The sequence below is a fragment of the Mesocricetus auratus genome, unplaced genomic scaffold (assembly GCF_017639785.1).
Source record: "Mesocricetus auratus isolate SY011 unplaced genomic scaffold, BCM_Maur_2.0 Super-Scaffold_100048, whole genome shotgun sequence".
Taxonomy (NCBI): Eukaryota; Metazoa; Chordata; class Mammalia; order Rodentia; family Cricetidae; genus Mesocricetus; species Mesocricetus auratus.
Window position 1 is genome coordinate 5,149,613 of NW_024429225.1, and position 7,026 is coordinate 5,156,638.

The following is a 7,026-nucleotide window of genomic DNA, read 5'->3' on the forward strand; positions in this document are numbered from 1 at the left end:
TGCAGCACCCTATGTGGATACGGAGACTGATGCCAGCCTGGGGAGGTGGGTAGCATATGGGTGGTCACGCATCTTGGTTGAGGACGTATGTCCAAGAATGGGCCAAGTTTTGAAAGGCTACCAAGCGTGAGGTGAAAAGGAGCATGGAAGGAGACTCCAGAGAGAGGACCACAGAGTCCCTCTGGCATCTGATGTAGACTAGGAGAGAGAGCAGAAAGCTATGATTGGTAGTGATGGTGTGGGGACCAACAGAGGACTTTGGACCCTGGGCTGAGGAGCTGAGCCCGATGGAGGGCTGAGGGCATTTAGTATTAGGTTTGGGTGGTGAGGTGAAGTTGGAGCTGCTGAGGACTTCGAGGTGCCATTAGAGGGAGATACCTTAATTGGCCTTGACCTATGGCTAGTGAGTGCTATTGATTGCTCTAAAAGTACAAGTACTCACTGGGTGTGGAAATAACAGCATTGGCTGCCATTGCCTGCGAGCATGACGATAAAACAATGTTGTAGCCTCCAGATTGCTAATGGGAGACAGATGGTGCTCTCAAGGGACAGCGATTCCAGGGGTGTTGACTTGAGAAGGACTGTGTCAAGGTGTGGGTCTAGCATCTTTACCAGGGATGCTGTGGTAACCTGATGCCACACTCCAGGGGTCTCAGGCAATGGCAGGGCATGGAGATAGGAGTCCAGAGTGGAGGGAGTCACATAAGGCAAGTCCAGGGGAGAAGCTGTGAACACCAGACAGTGCGGTGGCTGGCACTTGTAATCCCAGCACTCAGCAGGTTGAGGCAGGAGGGGCTTGAGGTCAGCCTGGGCTACCTAACAGGGCCCGTGTCAACCAACCAGCCAAAGGAGAGGTCGCATTTCATTCCCTCCATCCTCATGCCTCAGGCGGCCCCAGAGCCAAGAGGGCTATGAAGTATGTCAGTCTTCAGGGTGCAGAGGTCGGAGGGTGAGCTTTGAAGGTCAAATGAAGGATATCTGACACAAATATTATAGTTAAGTTTCCTCGATGTATCCTCTCCAAAAACGCCCAAGACGAAGAGTTTTCTAGGAGATGATTGACCTCACAATGTGTAATGACTCAAACACCACATGTTTTGCTTCTTATTCACACAGCAGTCCCAGGGGAGCTTGCAGATGAGTGTGGGGTATGGTAGGGGTGACCACAGTGACACACTTCCTCCAGCAATGCCACACCTCCTAATAGTGCTGCTCCCTATGGGAGCCTCCCTTCCCTCCCTCGCTCCCTCCCTCCCTCCCTCCTCCGTCCCTCCCTTCCTTCCCCCTCCCTCCCTTCCTCCCTTTTCACCCCCTTCGCCTCTCTCTTTTTGTTGTTTTTGTTTTTTTGAGACAGGGTTTCTCTGTAGTTTTGGAACCTTTCCTGGAACTCACTCTGGAGACCAGGCTGGTCTCGAACTCACAGAGATCCGCCTGCCTCTGCCTCCAGAGTGCTGGGATTAAAGGCGTGCGCCACCAACGCCCGGCTGGGAGTCATTTTCTTTCAAACCACCACAGTGTCTTTTAGCACAATAGGTTCCTACTAAGTAAGAAACTTAACGCTTTAAATTTTTTTATTTAGTTAGCTTAATTTACAACTTTTTTGTATATGAGTTAGTGTATTCATGCGTGGGGCCCAGAAAAGAGCTTTGGATTCCCCTGGAACTGGGTTTCAGGCAGTCGTGAGCTGCCTGACACAGGGGCTGGGGACTGAAATGCGGGTCATCTGAGGAGCCACAAGAGCTCAGCTGAGTCATCGCTCCAACCCCAACCAGGATCTTGATGGGACCGAATGACTCTGAGCAGGCTTGTGAACTTGGTGTGTAATTCCTAAGAGTGAAGATTGCTGCGTGTCCTGAGAGGCCTGGAGCACACTCCTGGGCATTAGCTGTGTGTGTGTGTGTGTGTGTGTGTGTGTGTGTGTGTGTGTGTGTGTGTGTAAGAAGACTGGGAACTCACTGGGAACCATGGATGGGGCAGGAACCGCGCACTTACAAGGTGGCCTTCCAGGAAGAAGTGCTTGAGCTGTAGATGCACCCGGAAGCAAGGACGTGACGGTCATACCCCGCGTGTCCGTATTGTCTGTGGGAAAAGCAAGGGCCTGGGAGGAAAGTTCTTGGCTCTTTTCACACCACCAAAGGTGATGAGACGTATCTCCAGGTGCACTCCCTGGCTGTGCTTGTGTTTGCTTAGGCCAACTGTAAATGTCACTCCTTGTTTTGCTTGCTTTAGTAATAAAAACGGGAAGTGCTGTGTTTGCACTGCTCTTGAGCTCAAATGCCTGGGGACCCTTGGTACTCTACGCAGGTCTTTGGAATATGCTGCAGTCATGGAGAGTTAGCTTTGCTGGCCGCGGAGCGGGTGGAGAAGCACACAATTCTATTTTTTTAAGCACTGTAAGAATTCTTAATCGCACAACTAAGGATTGTACAATTCTAAATTTCATAGCGCCCTTCTCTCTCTTTACAGTGAGAACTGCTTCCGGCTGTGCCCTGTCTCTGCCTGGCTGTCATCTTCCGTAAGGCCCAGCCGGGTCTTTGAAAGTGGCTAACAGCCCAAAGGGAACAGATGACAACAGCAGTCAGACGAGAGTGCAAAGGTAGGAGGAAAGTCTGGGCTGCTCAGATGGCCCGGAGCCGCAGACAGTGAGACACCAGGACGCACTGTCAGGACCGATCGCCTCGGGCTGGCCGTCCGTTAGCATCTCCGCTCCCCAGATGCACAGTCCCTGTCCTGTGGGCCCTGTGGTCTGTTCTTGTGACCATCAGAGTGACTCACACAAGCACACTCCCACACAATTTTGACCCCATCATGACAGTTATTTCCCTGCATGATAGACTTTTTCCACAGCCTCTAAGAGATTATAAAGCACACGCAGGCAAGAATTTGAATGAGAGAAAGAATGAGCCATTTTGTATTTATCTTTGGCTCGAGTCTCCCAAATTATTTCCTGGCAAGTATAATAATAATCGTTGTCTTTAAAGTGGCATTCGTACATGAGTCTGCTTCGGATTTTGTGTCTAGGAAAAAGCCCAAATAAGCCCTTTATTCGTTACTCATGCTGTTGCTGTGGACATTGCACGGGAGACAAACCTCAGGGAAGACGGGCTTGTTTTGGATCGGAGTTTGCGGGGCTCAGTCCGTCATGGGGAAGGTGGTCCAATAAGTAGGTTGTGGGGCCGTGGGAGGGTGTGGCAGCTGGTGATGTTGCAGAGGCAGTCCAGGGGTCCTGGCTGGAACTGGAGCCCGGGGCTCGGTCCCCTCTGGCCCTTCATTGGTCAACGAGGCTCCATGTCCATGCCTAAAAGGTTCTCCAAACACAGTGTGATAGCTGGGGCCAGCTGTTTAGTCACAGAGTGTGTGACGACATTCCACATTCAAACTGTAACCATCCCCAGACGCCCGGGTCCGGGGGCCGTGGTCCACCCCACTTCCTTTATGGAAGAACGTACCTGTACCGCTGATTATAATCGTGTGCCTTCTTAGTGCTGGGAACCACAAGGGCCTGTGCATGCTGGCCAGGCGGTGTGTCTCTGAGGGACACCCTCAGCCTTGCCAAGGTGAACTCACAGAGTCCTGCCAGTCTCTGCCTCCTGAGTGCTGGCATTAAGCATCTAGGCCACCGTGCCCAGCCCCTGTCTTATTTTCCATTCACTCATATTAAAGAGGACAGCGCAGCTCTACAGTCCAAAGTCACTTAACAAAAATGAAACACGTGGAGATCCAAGAATTGGATTTGTACCCAAACTCCCAGTGGTAGCAATGTAGCAAAAACACTAAAATCCCACGGATATTTATCAAACTTATCCACAAATCCATGTTTCATTTTCATTATGTGACTGTTGGTTAGAAGATACTGTCCAGTGCTGGTGGAAGTCACTCCACCGTTGACAGAACACTAGGAATGTCATCCACTGTTTTCTCTCTGATGAAAGGAAGGCAAAAGCTGAAAGTTCACTCAAGGACTGACGAGGTGCCTCAGCAGATAATAGCCCTTGTCACCAAGGCAGATGACCCGAGCTCCAGCCTCAGGACCCACATCACGGAAGGAGAGAACTAATTTCCATAGATTTTTTCCTCTGACCTCTGTATGCACATGTACCCTCTCCAACAAACAAACAAATAAGTTTTAAGAAATCTCACACAGGGGCACCTAATTTTTGAGACCCCCCTTCCCTACTAAATCTCAATAAAACCTTGCCAAACCAAACACAAAATAGAAACCTTGCAGAGATTTTAAAACGACTTTTTCCTACTTCTGTTTCTTTCCTCTTTTCCCTCTCACCGGAGCCATCAGATGATATTTTCCTGGATATTTTGAACCTGGAGTTCTAAGCATGTAGAAATAGGCTGTTTAAAAAGAAATCTACCTATACAGTTAGCAGTATGAGCTTCAGGGTTTTCTCTGCAGTGTGGGATCATGAGGAATACTGGGGTCACTCACACTAGGAGGTGACAGTGTCAGCACCACGCTCTCCCCCTTGGCTGGGTGAGAGTCGTAGCTGAGAACAGCAGTGAGCTATCCTGTTTGTCCTGCTTCCAGAGGTCAGGCGACTGAAGCCACAGGGTTGTTGGGGACACGTTCTCCGGGGAGGCTGGAGATCAGGTCCCTCCATTGTCCCTTGCAGCTTCTGGTGGCCCAGTCTTCCGGCTTCACAGTGTAGACTCACGGTGTCCGGCCCGTCCTTCTCTTTGTGTGGCTCAGTTTCAAAGCTCTCTCTTCTGACAAGGACAGCAGTCACTGGATTCAGTCTTCACTGTCGTCTCCTCTCAGGGCCAGGAGCCCAGTAAAAGCTGTTCTGCCCAGTGACCAGCCTCTCCTACGCTCCTGGAGCCCACTTTACACGATGCTCGGCCCGAGGTAACAGTCCCCTTTGCTTCTCAGCAGAAGCAGCAGAATAGTGAAGGTCCTTAAGAGCATGCAACAAATCGAGCTCACACAATGTAGCCAGAGACGGAGCCAAAGACATCCTGCTGTGGGATTTCCTCCTGCCTTCTATCCTAGCCACGGTGTTAAACTTTTAGAGTCTCTACTCCACCCAGCCTGTCACTTATTTACCCAGAATACCACTTTGATTTCAGTTATATCTCAGGGCCTTTGGCAGTCATGACCAAAGATTTACAAGATTTGGGGATGAACTTCAAGTGTGCTGACCTGGTGCTTGCTACCGCCAACAGTAAGCACTCAGGGTGGCCCACGGAGACAGCCAGCAGGGGGCTGAGGCCCACGGAGACAGCCAGCAGGGGGCTGAGGCCCACGGAGACAGCCAGCAGGGGGCTGTGGCCCTCGATCTGACAATCTGCAATGAGTTGATCCTGCTAATAGCCATGTGAATGGAAACACATCCTCCCCGTGTGGAGCCCCTGCTGCTCCCTTCCCCCCGCAGCCCCGCCTGGCACATTAATAACAGCTTTGTGTTATAAAATAAAAGACCCTGAAGGCGCGCAATTCTTGGACTCCCAACCCAGTCCATGGGGTCAGAGCTACTGACTGCCAGCTGGAGAAAGCTAGATTTACATGCTAGACCTAAAACAGTCTTCAAGCAGAAAATGTTAGGGACAGTTTCCACACTTTCAAGGAAATGTTATCTAAATGCTAAGCTTTGTAGATGCCAATGTTGGGACTCAAAGACTGGTACCTCAGAGCACGGTGCCTTCAGGTTTAACCAAAATATAGTCGAGACCTCACTGCTCTCCTGCTCCCGTGAAATCTTGTCTTTCCTTCTTTGCAGTGTGGGGAAGACTTGCTGCAAGTTTCCCTGTCTGCCTTTGGCCGGATCCAACACGATGAGGTCAACCGCTCTGCACGCCCTTCCTAGGAATCTCATCATCTTGGGAGACTGCCTCATTTCACATGGAAGAAGACCAAAGATGAGCAAACAGACAGTAGTCGCAGGCGATCAAACCCCAGTCTCCCCAAAATCATTAGAGGCGATCAAACCCCAGTCTCCCCAAAATCATTAGAGGAGGTAGTTTGACGTTTCTTGGGTTGTTGGGTGCTTGCTTTTCTTCCCTGTGGTCCTTTGCAGGGAGTGCAGAAGGTCTTTCTGCTGCTGTCTGCTGTCAATTTACTTCACATAGTCAATGTCGCTGAGATCCCGAGAGTGATGGGGCAGTTTCTTTTGCCCCGTGCTAAGAAAGAAAAGACAAACTCAATGGCATAAAAAAAAAGACTTCTGTATGAACTTAATGCAGAAAGTAGGATGTAAAGAAAAAAAATTAAAAACTTCCAAGGTTGCATTGACAAAGGGTGATTTCCTTATAGATAGAGCCTAGCTGCTCAAAACAGCAGTAGGCAGAGCACACGCCTTACGAGACAGAAGATGCAAACAGCTCTCAGATACAGGCAAGACTGTTCAGCTCCATAAGAAACCACATCAAAATTGCGATGGAATGTGCCTCACCATTAGAAATCACATTTCCTTACTCATTTTATGGTCACTTTGTGCTGTGTGTGCACACTCTTGAAAGAGCGCGTGTCACAGCGCCCTCACGGAGGGCAGAGGACAGCTTGCAGGGTTAGGCCTCTGAATACCGTTTTTGAACCTATCAGCTGGCAAACGTGGAAGCGTTAGACTATCCTGTGCTAAGGGATGGCAGAGAAAGATGTTCCCCTGCATGTGGTTATGATTTGCCATGAGAGAGCTGTGAAAACGCCAGAGCTGAGAACCAGGTGTGGCAATGCTCGCCTGCAGTCTCAGCACTAGGGAAGATGAGGAAGAAAGGGTGTCTCACTTCTGAGACCAGCCTGCACTACAGAGCAAGCACTAGGTCGGCTGGGGGCGTATCACAAAATCTTGCCGCAAATAACAAAGGCAGAAAGAGTTAACGTTTGCACCGCAACCTCCACCCCGAGAGTATACCCCTCCATAATATACGTTCAAAGACAGCTGCACAGGTCTGGCAAGGTGGCCCAGCCAGTGAAGTCACACATTATCAAGCCTGGTGACCTGAGTTCTACCCCCCTGAACCCACAGCGTGAAGGGAGGGACCCTACTCCCCCACAACACATGCGCAGTTTATAATAAG

The 7,026-nt window shown here is 50.2% G+C and overlaps 2 long non-coding RNA genes across 2 annotated transcripts; one reads left to right on the forward strand and one right to left on the reverse strand.

Annotated features, from left to right (window-relative positions):
- Nucleotides 1–1,553: 1,553 nt before the first annotated feature.
- Nucleotides 1,554–5,301, reverse strand: LOC121136121. Its single transcript, XR_005873248.1, has 2 exons — nt 3,450–5,301; nt 1,554–3,298 (listed from the first exon to the last, which is right to left on the reverse strand). It is a non-coding gene; the product is annotated as an uncharacterized LOC121136121 (long non-coding RNA).
- Nucleotides 1,640–6,220, forward strand: LOC121136120. The gene is made up of 3 exons (XR_005873247.1): nt 1,640–1,816; nt 2,467–2,596; nt 5,730–6,220. It is a non-coding gene; the product is annotated as an uncharacterized LOC121136120 (long non-coding RNA).
- The last annotated feature ends 806 nt before the right edge of the window (nt 6,221–7,026 follow it).